Here is a 20,640-nt window from a genome sequence, read left to right on the forward strand (position 1 = left end):
GACCAATATATCAGGTATGGGAGAGGAATAAGAATCTCCTTGAAAGGAAGACCCCCTGGTGGATCTCACCAATAGAGGCTCTAACGATTAAGAAAATCAATATGGAGGAAAAGACCGCCACATATGAAGAACTTTTAAGAAAAACAGAACAAGGGCCCAAACTAAGACCGTATGATGAGATAAAATTTTTTTTCACTGGTTGGTTGCAATACCACCAGGTGAATGATTTACTAAAAGAGGATAAAAAGAATTTAGGTTTTGAAGATAAAAAAATCAAATTTTAATGTGGAGATAGTAGAAGGTAAGGACAAAACATTGTCTAGAATATATGACATGCTGCTAGAATGGCATACAAAGGATGAGGAGGTCAAGGAGACAATGATAAAGTGGGCAATTGACTTTGGCTATAATATTGATTTCGAAAGGTGGTGGAGCTGTGGAACAGTAATACAAAGTTTACGGCTTGTATGGCACTGAGAGAGAATGTTTGGAAGATGCTATACAGATGGTACCATACGCCGGTGAAATTGGCCAAAATGTATAGATCAAAGAATAAGAAATGCTGGAAATGTGCAGAGGCGGAGGGAGATCTTTACCATATGTGGTGGCTATGTAAGAAGGTGAAAGGCTTCTGGGAACTAATATATAATGAGCTTAAAAAAATATTGAAATATACCTTTCCCAAAAGACCTGAAGCCTTCTTGCTGGGAATGACAGGTAAAGAAATTAAAAAAGAAGACAAGACAATATTTCTCTACGCTACCACGGCCGCAAGAATTATGCTGGCACAACATTGGAAATCGGAAACCATGCCCAGCATAAATGATTGGCAGGTTAAAATGGTAAATTACGCTGAGCTTGATAGATTAACAGCTAGAATACGAGATCTAGATGAACAGAAATTTCAGCAAAATTGGAGTAAATATTGGAAATATATTGGACAAAACTTATAAAGTGAACTGGCGGAGATAGAACAACTCTATCAGCGACGGATTATAAGATCAAAAATCAAATACGTAAGGGAGGAAAATATTCAATACTTACCAAAAGGGTGGAGGGGAGTCCAGGGCCCAGTAGAGCCCAACAGAATATGATTTTTTTAATTATTATTATTATGGTTTTTTACGTTGCATAATTTAAGGAAGAGAACATTGTTGTATATATTTTTTTTGTTGTATTTGTTTATTTTTACCTGTCTTTATATAACTTGAATAAAAATGTATTTAAAAAAAAAGAAACAGCATATAAAAATGCAAGAAATTAGCTTTAAAATGATGAAGAATTTTTCACATGGATCTTTTAAAAAAAGTAATTTGCAAACTGGTGGGGAAATGTGGAGAACTGCTTAAGCACGGAAAAAACGAGAACATTTAATCAGCAGACCTCCTAAGTTTAAGGCATCTTCTCCTGGGATGATTCACAATTTGGTACACTCACCATCTCTCTATCTGATTGCTGTTTTAGGGGGTGATCTATGGTGTGACTGGCCAGTTAAGCTTTCTGACATCCTTCTGTCTCACTAGATCACAGTTGTTGATGGATGCTGTGGGCTCTTCTCTCCGCAGGGGGCTACCTGGGGGCAAGGGGTCAGTTCTATAATCTCCACTAGAGACACTATAGAAGATCAAATTTTGGGCTGTTCTCACAGTTTGGCTGTTGGGGTCCTACCACAATCAATCCACTTCCATCATCTCACGATCAGATTGCCGTTTTAGTGGGTGATTTATGATGCTGTGACCGGCCAGTTAAGCTTTCTGACATCCTGCTATCAGATTGCAAGCCTGGCCGTTGGGGCTTCTTGGGGGGGACGGACTACGGTGGTAATAAAAGCTATGGGGCCAAGGGCTGGACACTGAAACACCAGGCATCTCCTTCCTTCCAAGATGTGGAGATTCCAACAGCCTCCCCACCTCTTCCTCCTTCTCCTGTCCTCCTCTCTGGTCGAATCAGGTGAGCTCAAAGACACCCCCCACCTCTGCTGAACTGAGTTCTCCTACTCCTCTGGGCCAAGCCAATCTCATTCCTTCCATTCCTGATGCTCAGGCTGCCCTTTGCAGGAGGTGTGTAAGCAGAGGCAGGGCTCATAATGCTACAGTGGCAAAGCCCTGCTTCATGGATCCTGCAGGGAGAAGCGGGTTGAGCTATGGGACCCTGGAGATCCCTTCCAACTCTGACAATTCTTCATTTTCCAGAGTGAAGCTTAAACATTGTTATAGGTTTATGGGGAGTGGGCACGTTAAGTCTGAATCGTACATTAGATTCCTTCTAAACTCATGATCCTGTGTACTTGAGGTAAAACCAGTAAGAGGAAACTTGTTCCTTTGTTATAGTCATGGCTTTGGCTGGCCAGTTTAGCACTGCGATTTACAAGTCCAAGGTGGGCCTTTTCCCTCCTCGTCTGGTTGGATGGCCCATTATCCAGGGGTGGGGAAGAACAACAGGTTGAGGTGTGCTGTGCATGTGCGTAAGTTTTGTTGTCTGTTGGTTCAAGGGAAAATATGTACAAAATGTAGAAAAGAGAACTCCAGGATGCCAAGATCCATGTTTGAGGAAAGTACTCTGGTGAGAAAGCCCTAAAGATTTAAAATTGCAAGATATACAGCAAAGTATAGCATAGAAGTATAGGATGTTAGAGCTTTAAAATTTGCCCTGATGAGTTCCAAAACCTCCCTCTTGGCATAAGAAATGGACCTCACATGTAGTAAGCTAAAAATGTTTTACTTACAAACTCTCCAAAGGTCAGATTCATGTGCATGTCCATACATCAGAAAGGCTACATGGACAGTAACACTTAGTTTAGTTCCAAAGTATTGAAAGTTCCTAAATGATTGGTATTGGATCTTGAGAGTGGCTTGTGAGAGTAACCAGCTTAACCTTTTCACAAACTACGTTCATCAGGTAGACTGGGGAGGGAACAAAGACTTGATTGCCTAGTTGCTCCGGTGGTGAGGGGAAGTGCCCTTAGTTAAGCCTGACAGGACAGCTTACTCTATGGTATCCACCCCTTCATACATTCACTAGGCTTAAGCATGTTTGTTATATGAGGCTGATTATTACACTAATTTTTGGCTGATGCTGGAAGCTGGAGAGATAGAGGTCTGCATTGCTCTGTGCCAGAATTTGGGCTTCCCTGGAACCCTAATGAGAAAGCAAGATTTATGGGTTGGTTCTGCTGATGTTCATTTCAAGGAAACTGAACGCTGGGTTAAGCAAAGGGATCCCTGGAGTCACTTGATGCTCAGAGATTGGGGTAAACAATCCCTGTTCAGGGAAGCTTTTAATGTTTGGTGTATTAGAGTATTTTAATATTTTTTTTGGAAGCCGCCCAGAGTGGCTGGGGAAGCCCAGCCAGATGGGCGGGGTACAAATAATAAATTATTATTATTATATGTAACTGCATGTGCAGACATCCCATTTCCATTCCCCTGGCTCCCTTGCCTCCCTGGCAAAGCCAATTGTAAGCTGATTGGGGTGCTGACATTTTTCTGCTTTGCAAAGATGGATGGTACCCATAAGGGGGCCGTGGGAAGCCGCTGATCTCCTCTTACGATTCTTGCAGCTCTCTTGCGGAGTCGCATCATCGGAGGACATGAAGCTGTACCTCATTCGCGAGCCTACATGGCAACACTCAAATCTGAACTGGGCTTTGGGTGTGGCGGGTTCCTTGTGGCCCCCCAGTGGGTAATGACAGCCGCGCATTGCATGGAGTAAGTATCTGAAAAGCCTCCCTGATGTGTAGCAGTGGCATTATTGAGGTGCCTTTCGTTCCATTTGCAAATTGTTCCCCACGAGACTTGATACAGGAGGAACATCTTTAGGCAGTAAAATCTTTAGGCAGAACAGAGAGTCGAGAAGGCGCTTTTCTGACATGCAGGAGATCCAAAGAACAGGTGGCGGAAGGCTTAGTGAAACAAATACATATCTCAGCGAAAATAACCTATATAAGCATATTATATATGGGGAAATGGCATATAAAAATGTGCATATTAGGACACATTCACCCTAAAATGCTGATGAATTTTGACAAGGGCTTTTATAAAAGCAACATAAATACTGCAAACTGATGTGAAGAACTGAATTTAAAATTGGAAAGATGAGAAACTGAGGAAAATCAAAATTGGCCGGTTCCCCACCCTTCAGACCCACCTGTCTTCAAGAGAGAACAATAGCTAAGGATTAATTCCAGGTTCTCTGATGCTCTTGGATTCCAGAGACATGACGGTCGTCTTGGGGGCGCACGATCGCTCCGCCATTGAGGACACTCAGCAGGTGATTGGCGTTGAGTCATATCACATGCACCCGGAATATAATGACGGTCTCAAACGATATCCTCCTGCTCAAGGTGAGTTGCTCTAAGCTCCCTCTTTCTCAGCACCTCAGAAGGCAGGGATCATGAGGAAGAAGGAACATGAATGAGCCCCAGCCCGCCATCCCTATCTGCCCAAAGTATCATAAAAGCCGATTCTCAAATCTTGCCGCCTGACACATCTGCATGTGTCTCACCAGGGACTAGCGGCATGGAGCAGGCGACTAAACTGGAACCTCATTAAGGAGTTTCAACTTCAAAACTAGGAAGGTGGATTAATACAGGGACATTTCTCTCCCCCCCCCTTCAAAAAGATTAATTCAGAATGTTACAGATTACACCAACAATGGAGGTCTATATCAGGGGTGGGGAACATCAGGAATGGTAGTCAAATGTGCCCCCCCCCCCAGGTCTCTCTGCCTGGCCCATGGCATTCTCCCCAGGCCAAAAGCTATTGCCAGCCCTTCTCTACAGCCTGAGTTTCTTTATTATTATCTTGAATTCTGCTAATGTTTCTAGTTTGCCTGGATGAAGGGTGAAGTGAAGTCTATCTATCCAAGCCAGCTTACTTTTGAAAGTCAAACTTCCTTTTGGTGCTCCTCCCTCTTTTGCCTCTGCCCCGCCCACCACTCACATGTGGCCCTTGGAAGGTTTCTCGGGGAGGAGCAAGGCCCTTGGGCTCCCCACCATTCTGCCCCCTCAAAAAGCAGTTAAAGAGAAATGATGCTATCTTTGCTAATGCCTGCAAAGATGACACACATTTTCATAAAAATTCCTTATGGCCATTTCTGTGTGTGAGAGGCAAATTGAAGGTGGAAAAGTGCCCTGTAAACAAAGCAAAACCCAGGTATAGGACCGCCTTCTCACACTTTGGGGTGTCAGAACCCCAGGTCTGAGCAGAGGTCTCCAGGATTCCCTGACCCCCTCCAGGCGGCAGGTGGAAGGTTGAATCTCCAGGTGGGCAAAAGTGCCTTTAACAAAATATACATAGACGTATTTAGAAGACCCTGCATGTCACTTTCAAGCTTCAGCCCAGCAAGAGCTGGCTGCAAATGATAGCCCATACCTTTGGGGTGGGGTCTGCCCTCCTCTTCTTGCCTCTCCCAATTAACTTCCATCTCAGGGGCTTCCCATATTGTAGCACCCTGCTTGTGGTTAACGCTTAGCTGGAATGAAATATTCAACGCAGCAATAGAGAAATTAAAATAATAATTTATTTGTCAGACAAATAAATGAGAGGCTCAGTGGTATATGGTTACCAAGCTCTGGCCTGCCCTCTTGCCATCCTGGCCAGCACTTATATTCCCTTAATCCAGCCCCCTTTGCTCCTCCTGTGGCTGCCTCTGTCCAATCAGCCTGGTTGAAATTCCTATTGGCTGTTTGGCAGAACCAATCACAAAAGATACACCCACAAAAGATACACCCACTTCCTTGCCCTTATAAGGGAGACAAAGAGCTATATATAAATGACAAATAAGTAATAATATATCTTACATGGAATCTTAATTACCAGCTCACCTCTTTGCCCTCCTTGCCCTATTGCCTTCTAAAACAAATGTTTAATCTTACATTTTTATGTTCAACAGATGTCAAGGATCTCGAGTTTCACATCAATATTGAAAGATTTCCTTCATTTGAAAGTTTCTAAACAAATGCCTGACAACCATATATATCGAGAGTGCTTGGATGGCGTCTTCTGTCTAGCAGGGGGGCTAGGCTGGTGGCTGACTTAATTTCAGGATAAATACAACTCTTACAACCATATGAAATAAGAATCTAGCATTCCTTAAATCCTTTGCATAATTACATTTAAGCCAATATATTTAAGCTAATATATTTCATTCACTTATCATAGGTAGCCTTTTAAAAGAATAAAGCCTTTGTAAAGTAAAAAGGAACTCAGTAAAAAACAGCTTTTAAAAAGAAGCCTCTTCAGTTTACACCTCCCCCCTTTCCCCCTCCTTTCCCAGCCAGCTAGATGCTTCTTCTCCAGCCAAGCCAGTTGCCTTTCCCAACATTTAACCTTTTTAACTCTCTCAGTTTAAGAAAAAGAAACAGCTTTTAAAGATTTCTTTAAAATGCTCTCTTTTTCTGCCAGCTAGATGCCTCTCCATTGCTCTTGGCCTTTTTAACCTTGGAAAGAAGATCTGGCTCATTTTACTGGGAGGCACATTGGTATTATTTTACTATTTACCCTTGCCTTTAATTGTGTTTTCTCAGTCTGCAAGGGCAGCATATGTAATTCTCCCTTTTTATGACTTTGAGAATTGTTTTTCTACTATAAATCAATGGGGCCCCCTTGTCTTAGGAGAAAAACCTCTTGCCAAGGTTCTTTCTGCCTGGCATGAAACATTTGAAAATCTTTTTAAGCTCATTTTTAAATACAAGCCTTGATAAAATATAGAAGCTCTGATAAAAAATGCAGGCTTATGACTAGATGCCTCATTCCCCCCTTTCAAGCTCAAGGACCTTCATCCCAAGTGTCCTTGATAGCTTGACCTTCATCATATTCCTGAGGTAAAGCTCTGTATAGGGCCATGATATGAGGTAGAGTTTCATTTGAAACCATCTTGCTAATTGTACTTCTAAAACATGAAATGATACATGGCATCATACACAAAACCATTACCACTACTGTCAAGAAAAACAAGCAAGACAATAGTATCCCTTTGAGTCCTGCGACATTAGGTAACCAATTGGTGAGCCATCCCATATCCCATCCTTCCCATGTTTGTACTGGGACATGTGCTATATTCTCCATCTTTGTGGCCAACACACGGATTGCCTCACCATTATCTGAAATGTTAAAGCAACAGGCATTCCCTGTCAAGTTCAAGACTCCACATAGGCCTCCCTGCCTGGCAAGTACATAATCCATTCCCATTTTCAGCTGCAAAATGGCGGCTCTACTTTCATCCAACTGTTGTGCAATAAGTCTCAAACTCTGGGCCGTTGCATTGGTTACAAGTTCCACTACTGCTTGCAATCGAATTATTCTGTTTAGATTATAAATAGGATCCCGTGCCCCTTGTATGAGCTCACCAGGATTCCAGGAGGCAGGATCATAATAGGCTATAATGCGCTCTGGCGGCCAATCATCAGTACCGCTCCAACTTTGGGTACTTCCTCCTGCTATATGAGAAATATCAGCATTCCTTCGTGTTCGCCTGGCCGAACTAGTGGGCATAATCCACATTGGTGGTAATACCCAACCCAAGAAACAAGTCCCACTCCATTTGGAAGGGAGCTTTTTGTATGCCCATTCTCCACATATCCACCACAACCATCGGGTCTGAGGTTTTTGGTACGTGGAGTACAGAAGGCGAAATACCAAAAGAGGTAGAGAGTTCACAGTGCAGTATGTTAGATTGCCTTTTTCTGTCACAGTTATGTTCCACACCACTTTCCATGCGTGAATAAAAGGAGGTGCACAGGGCAAGGTATTCCGAGTTCGATAGGTAGTACCGTGTGCCCAGGTATGACTATTCTTAATATAATCCCAAGTATAGTGACAATGAGAAGAGCCTATCATGGGAGAATCAGCTGCATCTGATGATTTATGTACACAGAATTCCCCTTGTACAGGTATAACTCGTAATGGTTTAGTTGAGTTCCATCCGGGGAAATTCTGTATTTCTGTTTGGTGTGGCATTTCGCTTACCATACCAATGGCATCTAATGGTATCGGTAATAAGGGCATACCTCCCTCTGAATCATCTGGCCCAAGAGAGCAAACAAGGCAATTGGTCCTATTTGCAACATTGGCTACCATTTCAGCTAAACCTACCCACATATTGTGGTCATGGCTGAATCCATATTTAGCCAATTTGGTCAGATTCAAGGACCCTTCCCCTTCCCAAGGGATCAGGATTAATAATAAAATCATGTTGATGTCTAGTATATGCATTCCTTCCACAAAAGATTACCTTATTGTGATAGCAAATAATTATTAGCCCCAATATAATTCCCCCAGTGACAGAAATGGGGAACCACCAAGACCAAAACATATATCCCGAGGATCCCCAATGAGTAATATCTCTGATAATTGTTCCACAAGGGGGCAGTCAATCAATTGTATTAGAGAATCTTTCCGTTCACAGTCGCTGGTTCAGACGCTCCTCAAGCTTCAGGCGTGCGCAGGTCAACCAGCTTCCAGGTTGTGGCTGCAGCAGGCCGGTCGTCAAATGTTGCCCGTGACCTAGCCCGTTCCCGGTAGGGCTAGATACAGGGGTTTTTGGAGAGAGTTAGTTTTAAAGGATTAGAGGGGTCACCTTTGCACGTCCAACTGCCTTCGGACTTCTTCAAACGAGAGTGATGAATCCAGGGGGTCACCTCAGCTACCTTCACCGCTGTTGGAGTAGAGAGCAAGACGGTGTAAGGTCCACGCCACTTTGGTGCAAGTGGATCACGTTTCCACTCTTTCACCCATACGCTATCGCCAGCCTGGAACTGATGAATCGGCTCGGCAATGCTGCACGGCGTGCGTTCGAGGGCCCACCTGTTAAGAGAAACAAAAACACGGGAGAGAGATTGCACTTGTCCCTGTGTCACATGATCTCCTATTTGTTTAAGGTCAGCTGGAATATCCTGAACAAAGGAGGGCGGTCTCCCATACAGGAGCTCAAAAGGTGACAACTTAAGTCTTTTTGTGGGTGCACACCGAACACGAAACAGTGTTATGGGTAACACATCTACCCATCCCAATCCCGTTTCCTGGGTTAATTTTGCCAATTGGGTTTTCAGAGTCCGATTCATTCTTTCAGTTTTCCCTGAACTCTGAGGCCTATATGCTGCATGCAGTCTCCATTTTACTTGTAGGACTCGACATACATCTTGTACTACTTGATCAATGAACGCTGGCCCATTATCACTTCCAATGCATCTAGGTAATCCAAACCTTGGGATCAATTCAGTGAGGAGTCTCTTAGTTACCTCTCGTGCCTTTTCAGTTTGGGTGGGAAAAGCTTCAACCCATCCGGTAAGAGTATCTACAAACACAAGGAGATACTTGAATCCCTTAGAAGGGACCAGCTCTGTGAAGTCCACAATTAGACTTTCCATGGGGACATATCCCACATGTTGAATTCCAGGAGGTTGTACCGGTCCCTGCCTGGGATTGTTTTTAGCACAAAGAACACATTTCTGTGAAATGCAAGTTGCTAATTGTGATAGATTAATAATATACAACTTCCGACTGAGACTCTCTCTGGTTGCAGTACCGCCAAGGTGAGTAGATTCATGATAATTTCTTACAATTGTGCCTGCTAGATGATGAGGTACATAAATCCTATTGTCCGGCAGGATCATCCAACCGTCCTTCATAACCGCTCCTTCCTGTTCAGCCCACTTCCTCTCTTCTGGGGTATAGTGAGGTTTAACTTCTTCTGGAACTACCTCTGGTATGAGGGCTGCTATAAATCCTCCCACAGGCTTTTGGGCTGCCTCTCGGGCTGCTTTGTCAGCAGCATGATTTCCTCTGGTTATTGGATCCCTTCCTCGTCCATGACCTTTGCAGTGCATTACAGCAATCTGTTCTGGAGCCCATACTGCTTCTAACAGGATTTCTACTTCAGGTCCATATTTCAAGGCCTTCCCGTGGGCTCCTATTAGACCTCTTTCTTTCCATAGAGCTCCATGTGCATGCAGGGTTAAGAAGGCATATTTAGAATCAGTATAGATGTTTGCCTTACATCCAGCTGCCAATTGCAGAGCTCTAGTTAAGCCTATAAGTTCAGCTTTTTGTGCTGATGTGCCAGCAGGCAAAGCTTCAGCTTCCACAACTTCCTCATTGGTGACCACAGCATATCCTGCTCGTCTGGCACCTTCATGAAGGTAACTGCTACCATCCGTATAATATACAACATCTGGATTTTTCAATGGTTCATCTTTCAGATCAGGTCTACTGGAATAAACTTCATCCATTACTTGGAGACAATCATGTGATTCCTCATCATCTACCTCTGGTAGGGGCAGCAAAGTCGCTGGATTGAGCATATTCACTACTCGTAGATGAATCCTGGGATTTTCACACAATAGGCCTTGGTATCTAGCCATCCTTGGGTTCGTTAGCCAATAACTACCCTTATATTCCATGAGTGTCAGAACAGCATGAGGTACATTCACATACATCGTCTGGCCGAAGGTAAATTTATCAGCTTCTTTGACAAGGCTTGCAGTGGCCGCTACTGCCCTTAGGCATGGAGGCCATCCTTTTGCTACTGAGTCCAATTGTTTAGACAAATAAGCTACTGGGCGGTTCCAACTTCCTAATCTCTGGGTCAGGACTGCAGCTGCAATCCCATTCTGTTCATGTACATACAGCTGAAAGGGTTTTTCCGAATTAGGCAATCCAAGGGCTGGGGCCTCCATAAGTCGTTGTTTGATAACTAAAAAGGCTTGTTTCTGCTCAGGTCCCCATACGAATGGGTCCTTTTCTGCACCTCGAGTGCTTTCATGTAAGGGCTTGGCCAGACTGCTGAAATCAGGTATCCATAGTCTACAAAACCCTGCTGTTCCCAGGAATCCTCTAAGTTGTTTTCTTGTGGTAGGTTCCTTGATAAGGCAAATAGCTTCTTTCCTCTCTGGTCTCAATGCTCGTTGTTGGTGTGAGATGTCAAAGCCCAAATATTTGACCTTTTCTAAACATAACTGTGCCTTTTTCTGGGAAACTCGGTAGCCAGCTTCCCAGAGCAAGTGGAGCAGTTCCTCTGTCCCTTCTTTACAGGTATTAAAATCCTTTGCCGCTAGTATAAGATCATCTACATATTGCAGAACCACCTTTTCTCCCGGTATTGAGGGGTAACTTGTTAGATCCCTCGCCAAGGCAGTGCCAAATAAAGTTGGGGAATTTTTAAATCCCTGGGGCAATCTTGTCCAGGTTAGCTGGCCTTTTGTTCCTGTCAAAGGGTCTTCCCACTGGAAGGCAAATATAGGTTGGCTCTGTGGTGCCAGCCGGCAACAGAAGAATGCATCTTTCAAGTCCAATACAGTAAAAAATGTTGCTTCTGGTGGGATCAAACTCAACAAGGTATATGGGTTTGGTACATTTGGGTGCAAGGTCTCGATAGCCTGGTTTACGAGCCTCAAGTCCTGCACTGGCCTGTATTCATCTGTCCCAGGTTTTCGAACAGGCAAAAGGGGTGTGTTCCATTCTGATTGGCAAGGCTTAAGCAGACCATATTTTAATAGGCGGTCCAAATGTTTCTGGATGCCCTCTGCTGCTCGCCGGGGTAAGGGATATTGCTTTACAGATACGGGGGTAGCCATAGGTTTTAGGGTTACTACAATTGGAGCTATATTCTTAGCCATTCCTGGTGGGCTATTTTCGGCCCATACTCCTGGTGGCACCTGTAGAGTTCGGAGGAGCTTGTTTAATTCTGTATCCAATGTGGGTTGGACTTGCAGGGCTGACATTAGGCGCCATGATTGTTCCTTAGGTACTGAGAGGGTAATTATTCCTGCTGCTTTTGATGGCAGTTTCATTTCTGGACCTCGAGGAGTGAAGGTGATTTGGGCCTGCAATTTGGACAGCATATCTCTGCCTAAGAGAGGTATTGGACACTCAGGTATATACAAAAACTGATGGGTTAAACGATGTCCCCCAATCTGGCATTCCAAAGGTTGGAGGAAAGACCTCTTAGCTGACTGTCCAGTGGCACTTTTAATGACTACACTTTTGGATGCCTTTTTCTGCAATAGTTCTGGGAGTACTGAGTATTCAGCCCCAGTATCAATCATAAAGTCTATTAAATGGCTCCCTAATTGAATCGTGACCGTGGGCTCCTGGAAGCCTAACTTTATGGAGTCCGGTCGTTCCTAGTCTTGAGTAAAATCCTCTTCTGCCAGTCCAATGAAATTGTCTCTATTCTGTCCTTGTCCTGGTCTCTGATATCTTCCATTTCGGATCATTCCCCGTCCCCGTCCCTGGTTTCTTGGGCCGGAGCCTGGGCCTGGGCCTGGGCCTGGGCGTACTTCTTCCAACCTCAGGGGTTCAGGACACTCCCGCTTCCAATGACCCTCCTTCTTGCAATTTGCACATTGATTCCTTCCCAGTGGTGGATTCCTTCCTCGCCCTCTCCCTCCATTTAAGGGGCGGTGGTCTTGCTTCACTGCTGTGGCTAGCATTACCATCTTTTCCTTCTGCCACTTCTTCTTCTCTTGCTTCTCAGCCTCATCCCTATTCCGATAAACTCGGCGTGCAATGGCCATAATTTGGCTCATCAGCATCCCTTCCCATCCTTCTGATTTCTGAATTTTCTTACGAATATCAGAAGCGCACTGGGCCACAAATGTAGCAGTAATCATTCTGCTGTTTTCAGGGGCTTCAGGGTCAAAAGGAGTCCATATACGATAGGCTTCTTGCAGCCTCTCTAAAAAGTCTCCTGGACTCTCATTTGGTTTCTGTTCTACTTCTGAGACTTTAGACATATTAGTGGGCTTCTGGCATGCCCTGCGGATACCTTGCACAAGTGTCTGGCGGTAGGTGGTAAGTCTGGCCAGGTGAATTCCATTGTTTGGATCCCAATTAGGATCTTCCAAGGGAAAGTTATCTTGGAGATGACGGTCAATATTAAAAATATTTCCCACTCTGGCCTGCTCACGCAAATATATCTGTGCCTTTTCAATTATGTCTCTCCTTTCCTCAGTGGTGAAAAGAGTATTTAGGAGCTGGCGACAATCTGTCCAAGTAGGGCTATGAGTATTTACTATTGAAGTCACCAAGTCCATCATAGCCTGAGGTTTTTCTGCAAAAGATGGGGTGTGTGTTTTCCAATTCATCAAATCTGTAGTTGTGAATGGAATATATTGCAGGGTCGAAGTTCGAGGTGGCCGTGGTCCGGGTTGCCCGTTAACCAGCGCAGGCTCCTCAAGTGCATCAAATACTCTTCTAAGAGGGGCTACTACGTGATCTTTCTCTTCGCTTTGCTCTAGGGGCCTCAAATCATAGGGGATGGTATTTGTCCCAAGGCGTTCTTTTAGCAGCTTTATACGCCTGGCTGTATTGCTTGCTGACCGATTAAGGTCTCCCTGTAACTTCTGTAATAATTCTCTAGGACTTGGATGTACAGGGGTTTGGGGTGGGCAATCAGTTGTTCCACTAAAGGAGACTGTAGATGCAGGTCTATTAGGAGTCACAGGTGGAATAACCACTTCTGCTTGGGCTTTATTATAGGACTCCAATGCCTCCTGAAGATATTTATCATAATCTATCAAGGAATCAAGCTCTGTGACTCCACTCCCATTATTCATTCCACTTTCTTGCCTTGGGGTTACAACTGGCGGAGTGTTTGAATTAAGCTCCCTTCGATGTGGAGCATAGGGTGGAGGTGGAAGCACCTCTTCCTCTGGTCCCTCAAAAATGGGTTTGAGTTTATTTGGCAAGATTCCTTTCCTAGCTTCAGCTTTTACAGCCAATAATTTGCATCGTTTGACTTTGCATTCCCTTATCCATGGAGGATTTTTATTTAATGTGCTCAGCCAGGAATCTATATATGGAAATTGTTCTGGGCACCCTCCAGTTTCTTTGGCGATATTAGACCAAAGTTTGCTTACTAAATTTATATCAAAAGTTCCCTGAGATGGCCATTCAGTATTTTGTTTCGGCCATTCTAGTTCACATAACATTCTCAAGCGCTCTGGCGTCATTTTGACTCCATATGCCCCTGAGAAGGCTTTCTTAAAATTATTTAACATACACTCAAGAGGTGTATTTTCCCCCTTTGAACCCCCAACTCCCATTGTATGGCCCTGTGAAGTATCCACTCAGTCACTCACACACACGCTTTGTCAATTTTCCCTTTTCCTCCACCAGACCAACATCTGATGTACCCAACCACCTAGCGTACTCAGTTTCCCCTTACTGAGACGCAGAAGTTTGATCAAGACTTCTCTTCCTCCTAATTAATTGGAGGGCCAAAAATCTCTTTGTGCACTTACCCTTGGTTGGTTCCCTGTTTCCCCCGGTCCGTCGCCGCCAGTGAGCAGGGTATCAGACAGACGAGTCTTCTGCGTTCCCCCTGGAAAAATTTACCAGTGCGCGCTGGGTAAGCAGTGGTCCTCTCTCTTGTACCCTGCCCAGTAGGGCGAAGGGGCTGCGTTCCAGCAGACCACTTATCCGAGTCACGGCACCATAAAATGTAGCACCCTGCTTGTGGTTAACGCTTAGCTGGAATGAAATATTCAACGCAGCAATAGAGAAATTAAAATAATAATTTATTTGTCAGACAAATAAATGAGAGGCTCAGTGGTATATGGTTACCAAGCTCTGGCCTGCCCTCTTGCCATCCTGGCCAGCACTTATATTCCCTTAATCCAGCCCCCTTTGCTCCTCCTGTGGCTGCCTCTGTCCAATCAGCCTGGTTGAAATTCCTATTGGCTGTTTGGCAGAACCAATCACAAAAGATACACCCACAAAAGATACACCCACTTCCTTGCCCTTATAAGGGAGACAAAGAGCTATATATAAATGACAAATAAGTAATAATATATCTTACATGGAATCTTAATTACCAGCTCACCTCTTTGCCCTCCTTGCCCTATTGCCTTCTAAAACAAATGTTTAATCTTACATTTTTATGTTCAACAGATGTCAAGGATCTCGAGTTTCACATCAATATTGAAAGATTTCCTTCATTTGAAAGTTTCTAAACAAATGCCTGACAACCATATATATCGAGAGTGCTTGGATGGCGTCTTCTGTCTAGCAGGGGGGCTAGGCTGGTGGCTGACTTAATTTCAGGATAAATACAACTCTTACAACCATATGAAATAAGAATCTAGCATTCCTTAAATCCTTTGCATAATTACATTTAAGCCAATATATTTAAGCTAATATATTTCATTCACTTATCATAGGTAGCCTTTTAAAAGAATAAAGCCTTTGTAAAGTAAAAAGGAACTCAGTAAAAAACAGCTTTTAAAAAGAAGCCTCTTCAGTTTACACCTCCCCCCTTTCCCCCTCCTTTCCCAGCCAGCTAGATGCTTCTTCTCCAGCCAAGCCAGTTGCCTTTCCCAACATTTAACCTTTTTAACTCTCTCAGTTTAAGAAAAAGAAACAGCTTTTAAAGATTTCTTTAAAATGCTCTCTTTTTCTGCCAGCTAGATGCCTCTCCATTGCTCTTGGCCTTTTTAACCTTGGAAAGAAGATCTGGCTCATTTTACTGGGAGGCACATTGGTATTATTTTACTATTTACCCTTGCCTTTAATTGTGTTTTCTCAGTCTGCAAGGGCAGCATATGTAATTCTCCCTTTTTATGACTTTGAGAATTGTTTTTCTACTATAAATCAATGGGGCCCCCTTGTCTTAGGAGAAAAACCTCTTGCCAAGGTTCTTTCTGCCTGGCATGAAACATTTGAAAATCTTTTTAAGCTCATTTTTAAATACAAGCCTTGATAAAATATAGAAGCTCTGATAAAAAATGCAGGCTTATGACTAGATGCCTCAATATGACAGGGGCGCCTTACTCTCCGCAGCCTCTCTCTGCCCCTGGGTCAGGCTTGCCCCTCTCTGCACATGGGGCAGCCCAGTTGAGGAGAGGGGCAGCAGCTCTCTGTCGCTGACTCTCCATTCACACACCGAAGCCAGGCTCTGATGGGAACGGGGGGGGGGGACAGGGACCCCCCACTGGTGGTCAACCCCCCACCAGAAAACACACCTGGTGGATAGCGGGCTGAGTGGCTCTGGCGGGGCTGAGTGTGACGTCATGGGCATGTGGTGCTCCCCCCCCCCCGCAATGTGGGGCGCAACTCCGTGCGCCTGCCAATGACGTCATTGTGGGCTGCCCTGACTTCTCAGGTTTGGGCCCTGAAATCTCAAGGACTGAAATGCTACGGACCTGGCAACCCAGACCCCAGCAAAGTCCTGAGGCTCTGCCATGATTGCAGCTTGATGTGACTTCCAAAGGAAGAATAAAATTAGTTGCTGCCCCCTTCAAAGAAAACAATGGCCCAGAAGCTCTAGAGAACTTTATTTTCTGTCCCCTTGCCCTACCTCTCCCTTGACAAAATGTCACCCCCAGTTTGTTCCTCCTATCACATGTCAAGGAGATAAATAGCTATACATCTGAAGGCAGTCCTGAATAGGGAAGTTTTTAATGTTTGATGTTTTATTAAGCTTTTATATCTGTTGGAATCTGTCCGGTCAGGTGGGCAAGGTACTATTATTGTTACTGGCAAACAGGGTGGTGATATTTTGTGTGTCTGCAGATTTGCCTTGGCACTTAGCACTAAGAGCTATGGCACACACACCTTCATTCTTCTGCATTTCCATTCTCACGAGGAGCAGCAACCTGCTTGCTTTTCATCAGAGACGTATACTCCCCTCCTGCCGCAGCTGCTGTGCCTCCATCAAAGCAACCCACATTTCAAAGGCATGAGTTCCATCCCAGATCCCTGGGAGGAGAGGGTTGGACTAGAGGACCCTTCCAACTCCAACAGTTCCTTTGGTCCATCTGGCTTGGTGTTGTCTACACTGACTGGCAGAGGAACGCCAGGACTTCAGACGGAGGAAATTCTCTGTCCTGCCTGGAGATGCCCAACTTGAAAGAGGGACCGATGAGCTATGGCCCTTGCTCTAAAAATAATGAAACGCTTGATTTGTCAGTAAAAAGCTTTGAAGCAATAATGGAAGTTCCCAGGCCTCAAGGTTCCCGGAATGAAGGTCCACCTGGATCAGTGTTGTTGGCACTGACTGGCAGCAGCTCTTCAGAGTTTCTGTTTCGCAGAAGGGTCTCTCCACAGCCGACCTGGAGCGGCTGGGGGTTGAAGCTGGAACCTTCTGCATGCAGAGCAGGTGCTGCACCTGCTGAGCTACAGGGACGGGGGGGGGGGGTGTTCCAGGAAAGACTTCGTTTTGCTTGACTCTTCTCCTTCACCTTCCTGCAGCTGGCCCACAAGCCCACTCTGAACAAAAACGTCCAGATGATTCCCTTGCCCACATCTAGCAGCGACCTCCCCGATGGGACCCCCGCAGCCTGGCAGGATGGGGCCTGATTGATGACAACCAGGACACGGAGAAGCTCTTTGAGACCAACATCACCATCTACAGTCGTAAGAAGTGCATGAAGTTCTACCCAGAGCTGGACGACAGCATGATCTGTGCTGGCAGCTACAACCAGCTCCGGGATACAAGCCAGGTGAGGGTCAGCAGGCAGGACTGGTGACCGGGGTCAGCAGCAGAGAAATCAGGGGCCCTCCAGGTGTTGCTGGACCCAAACTTCCACCAGCCCCCATGGCCATTGCTCAGAGAGATTTCTGGTTCAAAGCATCGGCCCATTTGCTCTGTATTGTTGACACAGGCTGGCGGGGGCTCTCTGAGGTTTCCGGAGTGGCGCATTTCCCCATCCCACCTGAGGATCAAACCTGGGTCCTCCTGCAGATCCTCTGCCATTGAGCTGTGCCCCTTTGTGAAGGGTGTGGGTGTCTCCAACCCCTGGGAAGGGGGAGGCAGCTCAAGAAAGCAAGCCAAGTCACAAGCTGTCAAATCCATGTCTGAGGGCACTAGTGAAGCAAAACTCTCTCCTCCCCCCTCCTCTCTCACACCCACCCACACACCCACACACCCACCCACACCCACCCACACCCTGCTACACTTCCTCACATATACGGACAAAAAGCTCTCTTTCCCTTTCTCTCATATCACTTCCTGGTGTCATAAAAATTAAAGAAATAATAAAATTTAAAGTTGAAATGTGTGTGAGAGAGGCTGAGCAGGCGATGGTTTGGAATGTGAAGGTTGTGTTTACCAGAGAACCAGGAGAGAAAGACAAAACTACATGACTGCAAGGGCTACTGCTCTAGCAGCTGAGGGAAGGAAGAAGAAAGAGATGGAAGGCGCTGTGCCCCAGGCTTAAAAGCAGCGCCCTCACATGACGGCCCCTTTGTGTTCATATTTGGGGTGCCGCCCCTCAACTACTTGCCGGTTGAGGCTGTGTCTCACTGGGCTTGCAGTGCCCTAGTCAAAGCCCTGTATGGCTGACAATTGGAGGCTGGATCTTCCTGAAATCTGGGAGAGCCACTGCCAGTCAGTGTCGACAGCACTGGGCTAGATGGGCCAACGATCTAATTCTCACCAAAGTCTCATTATGGCAGCTTCCTGCCTCACTAGGTCGCAGTTGTTGACGGATGCTGGGGGTTCTTCTCTCCGCAGGGCGATTCCGGATGCCCCATGGTCTGCAACGGCGTGGTGCACGGAATCGTCTCCTTCGGCAACCACTTTCCTCCTGGAGTTTACTCTCGCATCGCCCACTTCCTTCCCTGGATCAAGAAAACCATGGAATCCTGAAGAGAAGAAGCAACCACCAACTGCAGCCTGGCTCGATTAGAAACCCTCTGCTTCCAGTATAACCTGTATGGCTTTCATTCTGCAATTCCACCTGCCCCCCCCCCCCCCGTGCTGCAAACACTCCCTCCTCCCACTCCTGTTGAAACAACTGGATCCAAAGGGACTTGAATTCACAACTGCATTTTCGTGACTTGCCATCTCCCCAGGGAATTCTGGGAAGTATAGTTCTATGGGGTGAAATGTGGATCTCGTTTTAACAACTCTCAACCCCCTTAACAAACTACAGTTCTCCAAATTATTGCTGGGCATGGCTGTGCCCTATAATGTTTGAGATCGCAGTCAATGGCCCTGCGTGGTTTCGATCTGAGAGCATTTGTTCAGGGCATGATCCTTGGATCGAGAGGTGTACCCTGAACACAAGAGAAGCAGAATTTGGAAATGGGGGTGGGGAGGGGGGAGAGCAGATTGAGTGCCTTGACCTGTCACATTCTGACCCTCTTGCGTTGCAAAATAAAGCAAATGGTTGAGCATCAGTCTTGTGCTTCTATTAGCCTCTCTGAAACAAACATATGAACTGTAAGAAGGCACCATAACTTCAAGACCATGTCTTGGGTTATGGAAATGGACAGAATGGCCTATTCCTAAGTTCAAAGCAGCCCCCCCCCCCGTAACATTTGGCCAGTCCCCCAGTTTGGCGCATTCTTCCAATTGGCATCCATCAGACGGCTGTTCTAGCGGGTGATCTATGGTGAGACAGCCAGTTAAGCTTTCTGACATCTCACTTTTCATTTTCATTGCAAGCCCAGCTGTTGTGGCTACCTGGGGGTGAGGGGTCAGTTCTATAATCTCCACTAGAGACACTATGGAAGATCAAATTTTGGGCTCTTCTCACAGTTTGGCTGTTGAGGTCCTGCCACAATCAAGCCACTTCCATCATCTCACTATCAGATTGCCGTTTTAGTGGGTGACCGGCCAGTTAAGCTTTCTGACATCCTGTTATCAGATCGCAAGCCTGGCCGTTGGGGCTTCTTGGGGGAGGAGGAGTCAGCTGGAATCTTCACATCTTGAAGTCCCACTTGGCAAGGAAGGAGATGCCTGGTGTTTCAGTGTCTAGCCCTTGGCCCCATAGCTCTTATTACCATCGTCCAGCTGATATTTAATTTAACTGTTTACCATTATATTCTAATGGATTATTTCATATTTCTTTATTTGATATGTTGTTTATTTTTTTAAGTTATTGTGACTTTTTTGTATTGGATTAGATTGCTATTACATGTGTGATCATTGCTGTCTATTTTGTTGTTTCTCCAGCATGTAAACCGCCTTGTGTATAAAAAGTAATATAGAAATGCGGTATACAGATTAAAAGGGAAATGAAATCTTCCATGTGACAGCCTTTTAGACATTTGAAGCTGTCTATCATATCTCAGTCTCCCCTTTTCCAGGCTGAACATCCCCATCTCCTTCAACTGTTCCTCATAGGGCTTGGTCTCCAGACCCTTGATCATCTTGGTCTCCCTCCTCTGCACACCTTCCTGCTTGTCAACATCCTTCTTAAACAGGTCTGCCCAGAAGTGGACACAGGACTGCAGGTGTGGTCTGGCCAAGGCAGAATAGAGCGAGACTATGACTTCCCTTGATCAGGACACTATATTTTTGCTGCGGCATTAAAAGAGGGGGTGACCAAAGCTTGCATTGTGTAGCAAAGAACGGGCTTATCTATGTGTATCAGATGAAGTACCTCGAGGGGCTTATGTACCAAAGCTTTCTTTCAGGAAAGGTGAATGAGGAAACCTCTAGGAGTCCCAGGTCAGTTTCTGGAAGGCAGGTAGCTTCTGATATTATACTGTACATAGAATTGACTGTTGCATTTCCAAGCAACTAGAAACAAAATTGACCCCTCAAAGCAGTTGATGGGGCCGGTTGAATCTTGTTAGCGAGTCCTCCAGAGTCCTGTCAAGCCCTAACTGTAAGGCTGCATCAATTTGGCACAGGTCCCTTACCCCGAAAACAGCCCCCCCAACTGTTAATCTCTTGCCACACAGAAGAGAA

General features: G+C 45.4%; 1 pseudogene across 1 annotated transcript; it reads left to right on the forward strand.

Moving 5' to 3' along the window:
* The first annotated feature begins 1,239 nt into the window (after positions 1–1,239).
* LOC310835782 (mast cell protease 1A-like) lies at positions 1,240–19,969 on the forward strand (annotated as a pseudogene). The gene is made up of 5 exons (XR_014568657.1): positions 1,240–1,950; positions 3,560–3,707; positions 4,212–4,342; positions 17,190–17,440; positions 18,454–19,969. The product of XR_014568657.1 is annotated as a mast cell protease 1A-like (transcript).
* The last annotated feature ends 671 nt before the right edge of the window (positions 19,970–20,640 follow it).

This window comes from Podarcis gaigeae, assembly GCF_964106915.1.
Source record: "Podarcis gaigeae genome assembly, chromosome: 18".
In the NCBI taxonomy this organism is placed as follows: domain Eukaryota; kingdom Metazoa; phylum Chordata; class Lepidosauria; order Squamata; family Lacertidae; genus Podarcis; species Podarcis gaigeae.